This window comes from Myotis davidii, unplaced genomic scaffold (genome assembly GCF_000327345.1).
Source record: "Myotis davidii unplaced genomic scaffold, ASM32734v1 scaffold2805, whole genome shotgun sequence".
Lineage (NCBI taxonomy): Eukaryota > Metazoa > Chordata > Mammalia > Chiroptera > Vespertilionidae > Myotis > Myotis davidii.
Genome location: NW_006296400.1, coordinates 39,239 through 58,444, shown reverse-complemented (window position 1 = coordinate 58,444; position 19,206 = coordinate 39,239). Strand labels below are relative to the sequence as shown.

Here is a 19,206-nt window from a genome sequence, read left to right as displayed (position 1 = left end):
TCACTCATATGTGGAACCTAAGGAACAACATAAACATATAAACAAAAATAGACCCAGAGACATAGAATCATTGAACAGTCTGTCAAACCTCAGAGGGAAGGCATAAGAGGGTGGAAGGGAGAAGAGATCAACCAATGAACTCATATATGTATATGCATAACCCATGGACATAGACAGTGGTGGTGAAGCTTCGGGGGGAGGGGAATGGGAAAGGGCCATGTAGGGGAAGTAAAGTAACATTTGTAATACTTTCAATAATAAAGATTTATTTAAAAAGTAGATTAGAAATCAGAAGAATTTTAGATGAAATAGAAGATCAATTTAAAGGAAAAGATAGCCGAAACCGGTTTGGTTCAGTGGATAGAGCATCGGCCTGCGTACTGAGGGGTCCCGGGTTTGATTCCGGTCAAGGGCATGTACCTGGGTTGCGGGCACATCCCCGGTGGGGGATGTGCAGGAGGCAGCTGATCGATGTTTCTCTCTCATCGATGTTTCTGACTCTCTATCTCTCTCCCTTCCTCTCTGTAAAAAAAATTAATAAAATATATTTTTTAAAAAATAATAAAGGAAAAGATAACATTAAGGACTCAAGCAGAGCATCAAGAGACAAATGAAGAAAGGGAGGGATTAAGAGTGAGAATTTTTAAAGTGAGAAAAGTGTAAGGGACTTCTGGAACAACATCAAGCATAAAACAATTCACTTCATAGGGGTACCAGAATAAAAAGAGAATAAGCAAGGAATAGAGAACCTGTCTGAAGAAATGATGGCTGAAAACTTACCTAACCTGGTGGGGGAAAAAGTCACACTAGTTCATGAAGTACAGAAAGTCCCACTAAATTTGAACCTAAAGAGATCTACACCAAGACACATCAGAATTAAAATGGCAAAGGTTAAAGACAAAGAGATAATCTTAAGAGCAACAAGAGAAACATACATGGATAGTCCCATAAGGCTGTCATCTTATATCTTTTTTTAAATATAATTTTATTAATTTCAGAGGGGAAGGGAGATGGAGAGAGAGATGGAAACATCAATAATGAGAGAGAATCACTGATGGGCTGCCTCCCGCATGCTCCCCACTGGGGATTAAGCCCACAACCTGGGCATGTGCCCTTGACCAAAATCAAACCTGGGACCCTTAAGTGCTCAGGCCGATACTCTATCCACTGAACCAAACCAGCCAGGGTATGTCATCTGATTTCTCAACAGAAACACTTCAGGCCAGAAGAGATTGGCATGAAATATGCAAGTGATGAAGAGCAAGAACTTCCAACCAAGAATACTCTAAGCAGCAAGGCTATCCTTTAAATTTGAAGGCAAAATAAAGAGCTTCTCAGACCAAAAAACAAAAAAATGAGTTCATTAACACCAAACCAATTTTTCAAGAAATGTTAAAGGGCCTGCCTTAAGAGGGAGAATAAATATATAGAGGAACATAACTGTAAAAAATAAAATGACAAAAAATAATTACCTATCAACAACAACCTTAAATGTAAACACAGAAAATGCTCCAATCAAAAGACATAGGGTAGCTAACTGAATTTTTTTTTAAATGACACATGTATATGCTGTGTACAAGAGACCCACCTCAGAACAAAAGATTTACATAGACTGAAAGTGAAAGAATGGAGAAAATATGCCAAGCAAATGGAAACAAATAAACAAAAAAGTTGTGATAGTAATACTTATACCTAACAAAATAGACTTCAAAACAAAGGCCATAAAAGAGACAAAGAAGGCCACTATATAAAACTAAAAGGATCAATCTAAAAAGAGGATATAACTCTTATCTATACTAATAAAAGGGCACTATACTAATTAGATCAGACATCTTCTGGACAAAGCCACAGTGGCAGGGGCCAAGGCAGAGGCAGTTAGGGGCAATCAGGCTGGCAGGAGGAAGCAGTTAGGGGGTGATCAGGCCAGCAGGGGGGAGCAGTTAGGGGACAATCATGATAGCAGGGCAGAGTAGTTAGGGAGCAATCAGGCTGGCAAGGGAGGGCAGTTAGGGGGTGATCAGACTGGCAGGGGGGGGCAGTTAGTGATGATCAGGCTGGCAGGGAAGGGCAGTTAGGGGGCAATCAGGTTGGCAGGCAGAGGTGGTTTGAGGCGATCAGGCTGGCAGAGGAGCAGTTAGGGGCATCATGCCAGCAGGGGAGCAGTTAGGGGGTTATCAGTTTAGCGTGCAGAGGTGGTTAGGGAAAATCAGGTTGGCAGGCAGAGACGGTTAGGGGCAATCAGGCAGACAGGGGAGTAGTTAGGAGCCAGCAGTCCCAGATTGTGAGAGGGATGTCTGACTGCTGGTTTAGGCCCAATCCTGCAGACACGCCCCTAGAGGTCCTGGATTGGAGAGGGTGCCGGCCAGGCTAAGGGACCACCCGCCCCCCATGAATGAATTTCATGCACCAGGCTTCTAGTATACATATATGCATCCAATATAGGAACACCTACATATATAGACATTCTTGGTGAACATTAAGAAAGAGATAGACAGCAATACAGTCATAGAAGGGTATTTCAACACCCAAGAGACATCACTGGATAGATCTTCCAGACAAAAATATCAACAAGGAAACGGAGATCCTAAATAACACATTGGAGGGGATGAATTTGACTGATAATTATAGATCATTTTATCCCAAAGCAGCAAAATATAAATTCTTCTCAAGCACACATGGAACATTCTCAAAGACAGACTACATGTTAGGACACAAAGTAAATCTTAACAAATTCAAGATTGAAATAATATTAAAGCATAGTCTCAGATCACAATGGTATGAAACTGGAAATCAACTACAATAAAAAAAACTGAAAAACATTCAAACACATGGAAGCTAAATAGCATGCTATTAAATAATGAATGGGTTAACGATGAGATCAATGAAAAAAATCTAAAATTTTCTGGGGAAAAAAAATTAACACACAACAATCCCAAATCTATGGGACACAGCAAAAGCAGTCTTGAGAAGGAAGTACATAGCATTACAGGTCTATCTCAAAAAGCAAGAAAAATCACAAATAAATAATTTAACCATAAATCTAAAAGGACTAGGAAATGAAAAAAACACACAATCTTCCAAAACTCAATCAGGAAGAATCAGAAAAACTGAATAAAATGAATGAAATTAAAAGAGTAATAATAAAAGAAAACTCCTAACAAACAAAAGACCTCTCCTGGATGGCTTCACAGGCAATTGTACAAAACATTCTAACACCTATCCATCTCAAACTGTTCCAAAAAAATACAAGTAAAGAGAGGACTTCCAAGCTCCGTTTACAAGATCAACATTATCCTAATTCCAACACCAGATAAAGACACTACAAAGAAATAAAGTTATAGGCCAATATCCATGATGAACATAGATGCTAAAATTCTCAACAAAATATTAGCAAAGTTGATCTAGCAATACACTTAAAAAAATCACACATCACAATCAAGTGAAATTTATTCCAAAGATGCATGGTTGGTACAATATTCACAAATTAGTAAACATGATACATCAGATAAACAAAGTTTTAGGGATCACATTACCTCATATCAAACTATACTAAAAGGCCACTGTAATGAAAATAGGTTGGTACTAGCATAAGAACAGTCATATAGTTCAATGAATAAAGCGGAACAGAGAGCCCCAAAATCAACTCACACCTTTTTGGTCAATCAATATTTGACGAATGATTCAAGAGTATATAATGAAGTAAATTCAGACTCTTTAATAAATGGTTTTGGAAAAAAATGGACAGATATATGCAAAAAAATGAAACTAGACCACCAACTTACACCATACAAATGGATAATCCATCTCTGAATGGATAAAAGTCACAAAATCATAAAAATCCTATATGAAACCACAAGCAGGAAAATCTCAGGCATCTCTCCTAACAAAATTTTTGCTGGTATATCACATAGGGCAAGAAAAACAAAGGAAAAAGTAAATAAATGGAAGTACAACAAACTAAAAAACTTTTGCAAAGAAAAATAAACCATCAACAAAAGAAAAGGGAACCCACTGTATGCGAAAAAAAATATTTGCTAATGATACACCTGATAAGATACACCTGATAATTTCAAAAATATATAAGAACTTATACAACTCAACACCATGAATACAAACAATCCCATTCCAATTTTAAAAATGTGCAAAAGATCTGAATAGAAAATTTTTAAAAGAGGACATACATATGGCAGACAGACATATGAAATAGTGCTCAACATCAGTAATTATCAGAGGGATATATATTAAAACCACAATTAAATATCATCTCAGTGGTTCCTAATATAAGGTGACAAGAGAATATTTGACTTTGGCTGGTTGGGCACACAGTGCGATATATAAATCTTGTAACATAGAAATCCATACCTGAAACCTATATGTTCATTTTGACTAATGTCACCCCAATCAATTTAATGAGTAAATATTTTTAGAAAATAAAAACTAAAGCAATAAATAAATATCTCATACCTGCTAGAAAGGCTATCATCAATAAAACAACAACTAACAAGTGTTGGCCAGAATATGAAGAAAAGAAAATGCTCATGCACTGTTTGTAAGAATGAAGATTGGTGAACCACTGTGGAAAACAATATGGAGTTTGATTTAAAAAATTAAAAATGTATCTTCCTTTTGACCCAGCAATCCCATTTCTGGTAGCATATCATAAGAAGCCTAAACCAGTCATTCAGAAGTATAACCCCACTTATGCTCACTGCAGTGTTATTTACAACAGCCAAGATCTGGAAATAGCTCAAGTGCCCATCTATTGAAGAATGGAGAAAAAAAAATCTATCTTACATTTACACAGTGGAATATATATGTGACCATAAAAGAGAAGGAAATCCTACCTTTTTCGACAGCATAGATGGACCAGAAGATTATTATGCTAAGTGAAATAAGCCAGTCGGAGAAAGACAAATACCATATGATCTCACTTATATGTGGAAGCTAATGAATAAAATAAACTGACAAATAAAATAGAAACAGAAAACATCGCTATAGGTAACAGAATGACAGCTGTCAAAGTGGAGGAGGGCAGATTGGATGAAAGAATGTGAAGGAATTAGTCAAATCCTATATAATAAAAGCCTAATATGCTAAGTGTCCTGTCCTCCTGTCAGCCATAACCAATCAACGACTGATCAGCCATTCAGCCAATCAAAGTGTAATATGCTAATGATATGCTAAGGTTGCTCAACCGCTTGCTATGACATGCACTGACCACCAGAGGGCAGACAGTCAACTGGTCGACCAGTCGCTATGATGTGCACTGACCACCAGGGGTTAGACACTCCTACCAGTAGGTTAGCTTGCTGCTGGGTTCTGGCTGATCATGACTTAGCAGAACAGGCTGGACATGCCCTGGAGCCCTCCTGCGGTCCCTGCCTAGCTGGCCAACATCCTGTGTCCCTCCATGACCCTGATCGTGCACCTGTGGGGTCCCTCGGCCTGGACTGTGCCTTCTCGCAATCCGGGCTAAAGGACTCCCTCTCTGAGTGCACAAATTTCGTGCACCGGTTCTCTAGTATATATAGAGAGAGACACAGACAACAATGTGGGACTAGCCAGAGGGTCAGAGGGTGATGGTAGGTGGAGGTGATTTAAGATTGAGAAAATGGGAAAGAAAAAATACTTTGCTTAGGGGGATGGGCATGAGAGGCAGTGTGTAGATGATGTTCAAAAATTAATTGATTGTATATTCTTGTATATATTTCTAGACTCTCTATTATGTCCCATTTGTTTATGTGTCTATTTTTTTAATATATTTTATTGATTTTTTACAGAGAGGAAGGGAGAAGGCTAGAGAGTTAGAAATATCTATGAGAGAGAAATATCGATCAGCTGCCTCCTGCACGCCCCCTACTGGGGATGTGCCTGTAACCAAGGTACATGCCCTTGACCGGAATTGAACCTTGGACCCTTCAGTCCACAGGCCAACGCTCTATCCACTGAGCCAAACAGGTGAGGACTATATGTCTGTTTTTACGCCACTTCTCTACTGTTTTAATTACTATCTATATATATAAAAGCCAAGCGACCAGAAGGACTGGAATGACCAGAATGACACACACTGCAGCAGCCAACTGGCCCAATCAGGGCCCTGATTGGCCCCCTCACTCAATTGGGGGTGGGGCCAACCGGCCAATCACATGGGGGCCCTCCCTCAGTCAGCCTGGCCCAATTGGCCCCCATTGGGGCAGGCCAGCCAGATCCCAACCATGCACAAATTTGTGCACCAGGCCTCTAGTAGCTTTATAATATAACTAGAGGCCCGGTTCATGGATTCATGCACTAGTGGGGTCCCTTGGCTTGTCCTGTGGGGATCAAGCCAAAACCAGATCTCCAACATCCCCCGAGGAGTCCCGGATTCAGAGAGGGCACAGGCCAGGCTGAGGGACCCCACTAGTGCATGATCAGGGCCGTGGAGGGGCCACGGGAGGGCTCCAAGGTGTGTCCGGGTTGTCTCGCCCAGTACTGATCAGCTGGACCCCAGCAGCAAGTTAACTTACCTTTCGGAGCGTCTGTCCCCTGGTGGTCAGTGCACATCATAGTGACTGGTCAAACAGTCAAACAGTTGGACACTTAGCATATTAGGCCTTTATTATAGAGGATTAAAAATCTGGAAGTGTGATGATTCTAGCTTTGGTCTTCCTGTTTTGGTTAATTGAGGTCTTCCACACAATTTTAGTGTTTTTTTTCTATTTTGGGGGGGAAAATGTCATTGGAATTTTGACAGAAATTACATTAAATCTGTAGATTGCTTTAGGTAATATGTACATTTAACACTATTAATTCTTCCAATCCATTAACACATAAAATCTTCCATTTATTCATGTCTTCTTTAATTTCTTTTATCAGTGTTTTATGGTTTTCAAGTGTCTAGATCTTTCACCTATTCGTTAAATTTATTCCTATGTATTTTAATCTATTTTTTGCTATTATAAATAGGGTCATTTTCCTTATTTACTTCTCAGATAGATCATTGTAAAGAGATATAACAGACTCTTGCATGTTATTTTTTATCTTACTACTTTACTGAATTTTTTATCAATTCTAAGAAGTTTTTATGAACTCTGTGGTTTTCAACATATAAGATTATGCCATCTATAGTCAGAAATCATTTACTTCTTCCCTCCTAATTTATTTATTTTTATTTACTTTAGAGAGGAAAGGAAAGAGAAAGATAGAAACATCAATGATGAGAGAATCATTGATTGGCTGCCTCCTGGAAACCCCCTACTGGGATCCAGCCCACAACCTAGGCATGTGCCCTTGACCAAAATCAAACCTGGGACCCTTCAGTCCATAGGCTGATGCTCTACCCACTGAGCAAAACTGGCTAGGGCCTTTTCTCCTAATTTAAATCGGTTTTTTTTTTCTTACCTGATTGTTTTAGCTAGGATTTCTAATACTATATTAAATCAAAATGGCAATTCTTCACTTATACCAGATTTTGGAGGAAAAGCATTCAGTTTTTTCCATATTGATTATGATGTTAGCCATGAGTGGCTTTTCATAAGTGGCTTTTATTATTTTGAGGGAATTTTCCTTTATATTAATTTTTGTGGCTTTTTTTTTTTATTATGTTAAAAGTGGTCAAATGGCCCTGACCAGTTTGGCTCAGTGGATAGAGTGTCGGCCTGCAGACTCAAGGGTCCCAGGTTTGATTCCGGTCAGGGTATGTACCTTGGTTGTGGGCACATCCCCAGTAGGGAGTGTGCGGGAGGCAGTTGATCGATTGTTTCTCTCTCATCGATGTTTCTAACTCTCTATCCCTCTCCCTCCTCTCTGTAAAAAATTTTTAAAAAATCATTAAAATATATATATATTTTTAAAGTGGTCAAATGCTTTTTTGTGCATCCACTAAGACAATTATGTTGTTTTTTAAATTATTTTTAATACAGTTGAATGATTTCTGTATGTCTAACCAAACTTGAATCTCAGAAATAAATTTCAATTAGCCATGAGGCATAATCTTATTTTCTTTTAATATGCAATGTTCCATAAGCTGCATACATTTCAACAAAAAAGTTGGGGGAAATGAATTTGGTAATTTGAATTATTAAAAATATTATAAGCAGATTACCTTTTGAATCTTAAAAAGAAAACCTGAATGAAAACATTCAGAGACTGGAAACTGGTTTAAGACAATTCCCAAGTTCTTATCAAATAAGGTATCAGTCAAGGAAAAGATATTCTGGAACTTAAAATTAGGAAAGCCTATTCACAATTTAAATGTGGGGAAAAGGAAAAACAACAACAACAAACTAATCAAGTCAGAATGATCATTTACATTTTTTAGTCTTTAATAAAGCACATAAAACTGTACTATTTAATATATTTCTCCATGAACTTCTTGTGAAATTCAGATAGCAGCGTATCGTTAACAAATCTTTTGTCCTTTACACAGAGTTTGCTATAAAACTCACGTGTGTATGTATTTTCAACTGATTACTGTATATAGTACCTTCTTTTAACTTTGAAGTTGGCCTGAGGCTGGGATGGGCCAGTGAGATTAAGGAGAGGGTTTCCACTCAGAATGTTTTCCATACGAATCCTTTCTTCTTCAGCTTTTTGTTCTTGTTCCTTCCTGGCTTGCTCTTCAGCTCTTTCTTTTTTAATTTTTTCTGGTTCTGCAAAAAGAGCTGCAGTATCATCGTCATCACTCTCCTCTTCAAAATCTTCATCTTCATCTTCCTCATCTGTTAGAGGATCATCTGCATCGAGGTTGGCAACAAAAATCTGGTCTAGCCGAGGCTTCTTTGACACTGAAGAGGAGATTGTATGTTCTCGAGTTGGACGATCTCTATTTTTTTCTCTCGTAGCAACTCTCTCTCTCTCTTCTAATTCTCTTTTGAAGTCACAGTTCCGAACCTCTTCAGGGGCATCCTGAGTGGTCTGTCTGTATTTTATCTTTGTATGAGAGGGTAGGTCTCTACTTGAATACTGCTTTGAGAGTTGACTCAAATCACCTTCTCCTTTTCCTCTCCCGCCTCTCGCAGGTTCAAAAGTTGGCCGAGCTGCTGTTGCCATCTTTTTTGCTGCTCTCGTCCCTCCGACTCGGCAGCCTCCGGAGATCACACAGACGTTTCCATCGACTTTCGGGCTCACAGAATCCTCTGCCAAGGCATAATCTTATTGATATATTATTGAATTTGTTTTGCTAATACTATATTGAGGTTTTTCTTCAATACTAATCAGAGATATTAACCTGTAATTTTCTTTTCTTGTGGAGTCATTTCTGGGTTTGTTTCAGGGTGATGTTGGCCTTATAAAATAAGTCTTAAAGCATTTCTTATACTTCTAATTTTTGAAGAGTTTAAGAAAGGTGTTAGTTTTTGAATGTTTTGTAAAGTTGAGTTGTGAAGGTACCTAGTCCTGAGCTTCTCGTTTAGGATATTTTTTATTACTAACTCAATATCTTTACTTGTTGTTGGTCTGTTCAAAGTATTCTCTTTCTTCTTAATTCAGTCTTAGTAGGTTTAATGTTTCTGGGAATTCATCCACTACTTCTAGGTTATCCAATTTATTTTTATATAGTTGCTGACAATACTCCTTTATAATTCTTTCTATTTCTGAGACGTCTGCTGTAATATCTCCTCTATCACTTCTGATTTTATGTATTTGAAGATATTCTTTTCCCTTAGGAAGTCTATCAGATTTTGTTGAATTTATTTAAAAAAACAACTCACAGTTTTGTTGATTTTTTCCTGACTTTTTACCCTATGTTTTATTCTGCTCTAATCTTTATTATTACTTTCCTTGTGCTAACTTTGGGTTTATTTTGTTCTTTTTTATTTTTTTTTATTTTTTTAGTATCTTGAGTTATAAAGTTAGGTTATTTAAGAAAACATTAGCAAAATGAAATGGGAGCCTACTGTATGGGAGAACATATTTACCAATGATATATCTGATAAGTGGTTAATATCCAAAATATATAAGGAACTTATGCAACTTAACAAAGGGAAGACAAACAACCCAATTAAAAAATGGGCAAAGGACCTAAATAGATACTTCACCAAAGTGGATATACAGATGGCCAAGAGACATATGAAAAATGCTCAAAGTCACTAATGATCAGAGAGATGCAAATTTAAAAAAAAAAGAGATACAAGTTTCAACTTATACCTGTCAGAATGGCTGTCATCAACAATCAACAAATGATAGGTGCTGACGAGGATGTGGAGAAAAGGGAACCCTAGTACACAGCTGGTGGGAATGCAGACTGGTGCAGCCATTATGAAAAACAGTATGGAGTTTCCTCAAAAAACTCCATTTGAACTGCCATTTGACCCAGTGAACCCACTTCTAGAAATATATCCTTAAAAAAATCAATCATAAAAAATATATGCACCCCTATGTTCATAGCAGCACAATTTACAATAGCTAACATCTGGAAACAGTCCAAGTGCTCATCAGCATCTGAATGGATAAAAAAGCTATGGTACCTTTACACCATGGAATACTACACAGCAGTAAAAAAGAAAGATCTCTTACCCTTTGAGATAGCATGAAGGGACCTGGAGAGTAGTATGCTAAGCGAAATAAGCCAGTCAGAGAAAGACAAGTATCACATAATTTCATTCATATGTGGAATCTAATAAACAAAATAAACTGAACAAAATAGACCCAGAGACAGAATTATGGAACAGACTGACTAATCTCAGAAGGAAGGTGGAGGGTGGGGGGTAAGGGCGGAGCTGGTGGGGAGGAGAAATTAGGGAATTTATAGACATATACCAAGGTATGCATAACCCATGGACACAGATAATAGTATGATGAAGGCCTGGGAGGGGCAGGTGTGGGATGGATGGAGTCAATGAGGGAAAAGGAGAACATCTGCAATACTTTCAACAACAAGATAACTTTTTTTAAGTATATTTTATTGATTTTTTACAGAGAGGAAGGGAGAGGGATAGAGAGTTAGAAGCATTGATGAGAGAGAAACATCGATCAGCTTCCTCCTGCACACTCCCTACTGGGGATGTGCGGGCAACCAAGGTACATACCCTTGACCGGAATCGAACCTGGGACCCTTGAGTCTGCAGGCTGATGCTCTATCCACCGAGCCAAACCCGTTATGGCAAAGATAACTTTTTTTAAAAAGATTTTCATTTAATGCAAAACTTTACTTTCATCTCAGTAGTGCTTTTGCTGTATCTCATAAGTTTTGTTGTGTATTTATTTTCATTTGTATTTATATGTTTTCTGTTAGGACTGTAGGTCATACAATCCTTAATGGCCATTTGTAAGCTTCCCACCACAGGAGAACAAGAGACCGGGGAAAAAAGCTTGCTGGACACCAGGAGTCACACCATGTAAGGAATTAAAACTCTCCTAAAGACACCTGATCACTCACCTGCATTCCAAGCCCACCAACTCAGCCCGAGACACACTGACCACAAAAGCTTCCAGCCAGTGACTACATATGAGGATGAAGCTCCATCTCCTGGGTGCTGCCATCATCAAACCAGAGTCCTCTTGGCTTGGTGCTATGCAGCTCTTCCCTTTGGATATCCAATCCACATCCCCTTTCCTTAACTAAATTCAATTTTTCTTTATCCCCTGTCTGAGATGGCTATTTAGCCTTCCATGAACCACCGTGCTAACCTACCATGCTAACTTTTCATTTTCAAAACCCTTTTCTGATTTCCTCTTTGACCTAGTGCTTCTTGTATGTAATTTAATTTTCATGTATTTGTGAATATTCCCATTTTCTTACTGATATTGATTTCTAGTTCTATTCCGTTGTTTTAAGAAAAGATATTCAGTATGATTTAAATCTTCTTAAATTTGTTAGGATTTGTTATGTGACCTAACAAGTGATCAGTTTTGAAGAGTGTCCCATGTGGGCTTGAGAAGAATATGTATTCTTTCGCTTCTTTCAATGTTTGGTAGAATTCACTGGTGAAGCCGTCTGGTCCTATTATTTTTGGGTAAGTTTTTGATAGTTTTTTTTTTCTTTTTAAATTTATCTTTATTTTTGAAAATATTACGGATGTTCCCTTTGTGGTTCCCCCTCGCCCCCATTTACACCCTCCATCTCACATCCCAGGCCTAAAGTAACAAAACATAAACATACACAAAACCCCTACAATGACAACAAAAGCAACCACCAGGGAAAAGAGAATTAAAAAAGAGAAAAAAGAGCAAGAATGATAGAAAAAAATAACATAAATATGAGGAGAAAATTAACAAAATAAAGAAAAGACACACACAAAGAAAAAGACTAAAAAAGGGGGAGGACAAAAAGAAACATTTAAGTGCAGAGGTGAAATAAAGAAAATAAGAATAAAGAATTAGTAGAAAGGGGAAGAAAAATAGTTTAAAATAAAGAATGAACAAAAGGAAAACAAAAAATAATTTTAAAAGTAAAATAGAGGAAAAATCAGATAGACCCAAAATAAGAACAGTAAAAAAGATGAGAAAGCAGGGGAAAAAGAAAAGAGAGAAAGAGAAAATAAAGGCAAAATAAAGAAAGATTCAGTAGGAAAAAGGGAAGAGGAAAATTAGATATGTGAACAAACCAATAGAGACTATAATAACAACAAAACAATAAAGATAGATAACATAGATAAATAAATAAAAAGAAAGAAAAATAATTAAAAAGAGAAGAAAAATTAAAAAGTGAAGTTTCAGCAGAGGTTAGTGCTCCATGGGAGATCTCTTTGGATCTGACTCTTCTGATGACTGGCTGACTGCCAATTCTGGGCTTGCTGTGGGGTACTTAGGTGCTAACCACTGTCAGAAATTGTCCTCCTTTGGCTTTCAGCAACCTGCTTGAAGCTCCAAGAGATCCAGAGTTTGTGTCTGTCTTCACAGGACTTGGCTGCAAACAGGAAGGGCCAATCTAAATGGTTGTTCCAATTTCCTCACTGTTGATCAGTCTATTTTGATTTTCCAGTTCTTCATGATTTGGTCTAGTAAGGTTATACATTTCTAAAAAAGTATCTATTTCTTCTAGGTCATTGAATTTGGTGACATATAGTCTATGTATGATGTGTTCGTGTAAACATCTTTTTCATTTATTATATTTTTATGTTTTTTCCTTAAAGAGTCTAGCCAAGAGCTTGTCAATTTTAATATATTTTATTTAAAAAAGCTCTGTTTTATAAGTTTATTATATAGTCTTTTTGTTCTCTCTTTAACTAAATTTTGCTTAGTTTTTATTACCTCCCTTTTTCTGTGACTTTGGGTTGCTTTTGTTCTTTTCTAGTCCTTTAAGATGTAATGTTAATGCTGTTTACTTTGGATTTCTCTTGTTTCTTGAGATAGACATGTAATGATATAAACTCTTCTCTTATTACTGCTTTCACTGCTTCCCAGAAGTTTTGATGTCTTATTGTCAGCCTCATTGGTCTCTATTTATCCTTTCATATAACCTTTTATTTCTTCTTTGACCACATCACTTTTTAGTAGTATGTTCTTTAATATCCACATAGTTGTGGGTTTGTTTACTTCCTTTTTTGCAGTTGATTTCTAATTTCAAAGCATTGTAGTCAGAGAATATGCTTAGTATAATTGCAATCTTCATATATTTGTTGAGTCTAGTTTTGTGACTTACATGCTCTCTCAGAATGTTCCATGTGCACTGGAGAAGAATGTATAACCTGGTATTCTGGGATGAAAGGTTCTGTAAATGCCAATTATGTATATTTTTTCTAATGTGTCATTTAAGGTAAATATTTGTTTATTGATTTTTGATTTGGATGATCTATCTAGAGCTGTCAATGCAGTATTGAAGTCCCCAACTATGACTTTTGTCAAATCTCTTGTTAGTTCTGTTTACAGTTGCTTTATATATTTCAGTGATCCCTAATTGGGTGTGTATATATATATATTGAGATGTGCTATATCTTCTTAATGTAGTGTCCTCTTTATTATTATAACATTTATTTGTTCCTTGTTATCTTGAAATCTATTTTATCAGGTATAAGTTTGGCTACACCTGCTTTTCTTTTTTTTTTAAATATATTTTTATTGATCTCAGAGAGGAAGGAAGAGGGAGAGAGAGATAGAAACATCCATGATGAGAGAGAATCATGGATCGGCTGCCTCCCGCAACCCCCCCACCTTCCGGGGATGGAGCCCGAAATCTGGGCATGTGCCCTTGACCAGAATCGAACCCAGGACCCTTCAGTTCACAGGCCGACGCTCTATCCACTGAGCCAAACCGGCCAGGGCTACACCTGCTTTTCTTTGGATGCTATTTGCTTGGAAAAGATTTTTCCACCCTTTTACTTTGTCTACAAGTGTCTTTACAGCTTAAATGTGTCTCCTGAAGGCAGTATATGTTTGGGTTTAGTTTTTTATCCTATTTGCTCTTCTGTGCCTTTTAAATGGTGAATTCGGTCCTTTTATATTTAGGGTAATTATTGATTTATGAGGATTTCCTATAGCCATTTCATCTTTTGTTTTATGGCAAACTCTGTGCCTCTATTGGTCCTGCCCTTTGTGTTTCTTCTTGTTGATTTTGTTTGGCAGTATTCCTGAATTTTGCCTCTGATTCCTCTTTTTAAAGTCATCTATCTTAATTTTGTGTTTCTGCTTGTGTTTGTTGTGTGTTTGCCCTTGACCGGAATCGAACCCGGGACCCTTCAGTCCGCAGGCCAATGCTCCATCCACTGAGCAAAACCGGCTTTGGAAATACCTCTTTTTTTTAATTCTTTTTTCTTTGTTTTCCTGTTTTTGTTTGTTGCTTTATTTTTTATTTCTTTTTGCATTATTCTTCCATCACTCTATTTCATTTTATTTTTATTTGCTATTTTTATACCATTTTTGAAATCAATTTTTTTGTAAATTTATTATTTTTTTCTCATTCTCTTTTCTCTTATCTACCCATCCCTTTTCTACTTCCTCTGAACTTAGATCCTCCCCATATTCATCTAATTCTTAACCTTATTTTCTGTATATAAGCTCAGCCTCTACAGATTCTGCCCCCACCCTCTTTGCTGAGGTTTTGGTGTTTGTATTTTTGTTTGTTTCTTTTGTTGTTGTTGTTTATCTATTGGTTCTGTGGTGTTTTCTCCATATATATATCCATCCTTCTTTTCCTTCCTTTTTCTTTTCTCTCTTATCTTTTTCTCTCTCTTCGATATCGTTTATGTTCTCTTTTCTCTCCCCTAATTCTCTTTTCTCAGGTGGTCACTTATAGTGGGGTTATTGTTGTTGTGAATACATTTGTGCTTTGTTCCCTTTGTGTTGTGTCTTGTCAAGGTGAATTTTATCCTGTCTGGCCAGGTGCTAGAGAGCAAGCCTCATGACTAGACACCTGCAGAGGAAACTATATCCACAAATGGGTCAATAACACCCCAGACCCAACTACAGAGGAAAGAAGAAGGCAGCAATGAGGGAGAGAGCGAGTCAGTGAGAGGGAGCAAAAGAGGAGTGTGGTCATGGGAGTGTGTGGTCATGTGTGTGTGTGTGTGTGTGTGTGTGTGTGTGTGTGTGTGTGTATGTGAGGGAGGCACAGTTAGATACCGTAGGACCTTTGCGGGCAGGCTATCTGGGCTCGCCTAACTAAGCAGCCTCTGCTACCACAATAAACAGTACCAGGAGGCTGGCATGTCCTCAGAGGCCTAGCCTTTTGAAGGGGAGAACTGCTGTAACTGGGAGCTCAGCCTCAACTCCACCCAGGGTGCCCTCAAATAACACCTGGGACTCTACAGCCACACCTGCCAGGGCCCTGCTACCTCAGCTGTGGTCCCATGGTCAACGAGTCTCCAGTCACCCTGGGTGCAGGCTCCTGTGAGTTGTGAAGCATGCTCCCCTCTGAGTGGCCTAGCACCTTAGCCCGGGCACTGCAACCACATGAGCAGCAGACACGTGAGCATACCACTCCTCTCCAAGGAGCAGTAGCCCAACGAGCAGCCTGCCCCAGGCCTAAGAACAGAAGTCTCACGTGGCCTGCCCCTGTCCAAGGAGCAGCAGCTGTGTGAGTGGCCTGCTCCCCTATCAGAGGAGTAACAACCATGCGAGCAGCCTGCCCTGTCCAAGGAGCAGCAGCCGCATGAGCAGCCTGCTCACTATTGAAGAGCAGCAGCCCCATGCAGCCCATCCCTGTCTGAGGAGCAGCAGCTGCACAACCCACACCCTACACCTGTCTGAGGAGCAGCAGTCGCACGAGCAACCTGCCCCCATCCGAGGAGCAGCAGCGGTGTGAGCAGCCCACACCCGTACAAGGAACAGCAACACTGTGAGCAGTCCACCCCCATTCGAGGAGCAGTAGCCTCCTGAGAAGCCCGCCCCATTCCAAGGAGCAGTAGCCACATGAACAGACTGCCCACTGCTGCGAACAGCACCAACCAGAGGAGCCACTGCCAACTGAGGAACAGCCACTTCTGCAACCACCTGAGGAACAACCACAGCCCGAGGAGCCACTGCCACCCAAGGAGCAGTCCCTGCACGGCTTGACATCTAGATCATTCGGTGTGACCCAAAATGGGTAGACAAAGTGTGGGAGCGTACCTGTAGATGCCACAGCAAACTGCTGGTTCCGGGTGCGTGGCCACTGTGACCTCTGAATGTCCCTCTCAAGTATATTGGCAGTTGCTGGGAAAATGGTACTAACTATGGTCGAGGGTAGTCTGGGAAACGGGGCAAGTTTATAATAGTCTAGGAAATGGGGCAAGTTAATATTAGTAGTTGGGACAATGGGGCAAATTGATATTAATAGCTAGAGCAACAGGGCAAAGTTGATTAATAATACCTTGGTAACCGGGCAAAAATTGACTAATGATGTTTTATGTAATTCACTTGTTTTAGTAACCGCACTTAACAACTATAATTGATGGTATAACCTTGAAGGAAATAAATAGGTTGCAACGGCGATCAATAGGTGCCGTTGGCCATTCACCTGCTTCTTGTGTGAGTGTCTTATTTCTGTCTTATGTCTTCCGTCCCACAACAAAGAAAACCCCAAAGAAAAAAAAAATGGCAGAATCGCCAGAAAAGCAGCTAAGTGAAACTGAGGCATGCAATGTGTCAAAAAAAGAATTCAGACAAAGGGTCATACACTTCATAAACCTGATGGGGGGAAAAAATCAACAACTTATGTAAGAATCAAGAATAAGTGAAGAGTGATATAGCTACAATAAAAAAAAAAAAACCATGGAAAGTTTCAACAGTAGACTAGGAGAAGTGGAGGACCGAATTAGTGAATTAGAAGACAGGGAAGCAAAAGACAACTACACTGAACTACAATTGAAGAAAAAATGTAAAAGACAGGAGGAGAACCTAAAGGAGCTATGGGAAACATGAAATGAATGAACATATGAATAATAGGGGTGCCAGAACAACAGAAAGAGGAACAGGGCTTAGAAAACCTATTTGAAGAAATATTGTCCGAAAACCTCCCTAATGTGGGGAAGAAAAAAGTCAAACAAGCCTAGAGAATCCCAAACAAGATGAACGCAAAAAGACCCACACCAAGACATATCATAAATAGAATGGCAAATGTTCAGGACAAAGAGAGAATCTTAAAGGCTACAAGAGAGAGACAGAAAGTTATGTACAAGGGATCTCCAATTAGATTATCAAATGATTTCCCAACAGAAATACATCAGGCCAGAAAAGAATGGAAGAAAATTTACAAAGTGATGCAAAGCAAGGAACTGAGTCCAAGAACACTCTATACAGCAGGGTATCATTCAAAATTGAAGGGGAAATAAGGAGCTTCATAGACAAACAAAGGCTAAGGGAGTTTATCACTACCAAACCAGCAATGCAAGAAATGCTAAATGGACTGTTGTAAAAAAAGAAATAAAAAGTAAGAAATAAAAGAGGCACAAAAAATAAAAATGCCTACAAACAAGTACCTTTCAATAATAACATTAAATATAAATGTACTAAATGCTTCAATCAAAAGACATCGAGTTGCTGAATGGATAAAAAAAAACATGACCCATATATATGCTGTCTACAATAGACCCACCTCATAACAAGGGACTCACACAGATTGAAACTGAAGGGATGGAAAAAATATCTTCCAGGCAAATGGAAATGAAAAAATACTGGAGTAGCAATACTTATATCTGTGAAAATAGACTTCAAAGTGAAGGCCATGACAAGAGATAAGGAAATCTACTTCATAATACTAAAGGGATTGATACAACAAGGGATATAACACTGAAAACATATATGCACCCAATGCAGGAGTACCCAAATACATAAAAAAAAAACCTCCTGGAAGATATCAAGGGAGAGATCAACAAAAATACAGTCATAGTAGGTGACTTTAATACACCACTGACATCACTGGATAAATCCTCTAGACAAAAAAATCAGCAAAGAAACAGCAATCCTAAATGACTCACTAGATCAAATGGACTTAATTGACATCTTCAGAATTTTTCACCCCCAAACCACAGAATATACATTCTTCTCAGGTGCTCATGGGACATTTTCAATAAGAGATCACATATTGGATCACAAGCAAAGTCTTCCCAAATTCAAGAAGATTGAAATCATAACAAGTATTTTCTCAGACCACAATGGCATAATATTAGAAATAAACTATAATATAAACAATCCAAAATATTCAAACACTTGGAAGCTGAGAAGCACGCTATTAAACAATGATTGGGTTAACAAATAAACCCCAGAGTGAGTAGAAGGAAGGGGGTAATAAAGATTAGAGCAGAAATAAATGACATAGAGACCAAAAAAACAATACAGAAAATCAATGAAACCAAGAGCTGGTTCTTTGAAAGGATAAACAAGATTGACAAACCTCTAGCCAGGCTCACCAAGAAGCAAAGTGAGAGGACCCAAATAAACAAAATCAGAAATGAAAGAGGAGAAATAACAACAGACCCCATAGAAATACAAAGGATTGCTAAAAAATACTATGGACAACTCTATTCTAACAAACAAGACAACCTGGAGGAAATGGACATATTCCTAGAAAATACAATATTCCAAAACTCAATCAGGATGGTTCTAACAGTCTCAATAGGCTGATAACTAGGGAAGAAATCGAAGCAGTCATCTAAAAGCTTCCAGCAAACAAAAGCCCGGGACCAGAAGGCTTTACAGGGGAGTTTTACCAAACATTCAAGGAAGAACTAACTACTATACTCCTCAGACTACTACAAAAAATTCAAGAGGAAGGAACACTTCCAAGCACATTCTATGAAGCCAGCATTACCCTAATACCAAAACCAGGTAAAGACAACACAATGAAAGAGAAATACAGGCCCATATCCCTCA

General features: G+C 38.4%; 1 pseudogene; it reads right to left on the bottom strand.

Annotated features, from left to right (window-relative positions):
* Positions 1–8,303: 8,303 nt before the first annotated feature.
* On the bottom strand, positions 8,304–9,114 carry LOC102768842 (annotated as a pseudogene).
* Positions 9,115–19,206: the final 10,092 nt, after the last annotated feature.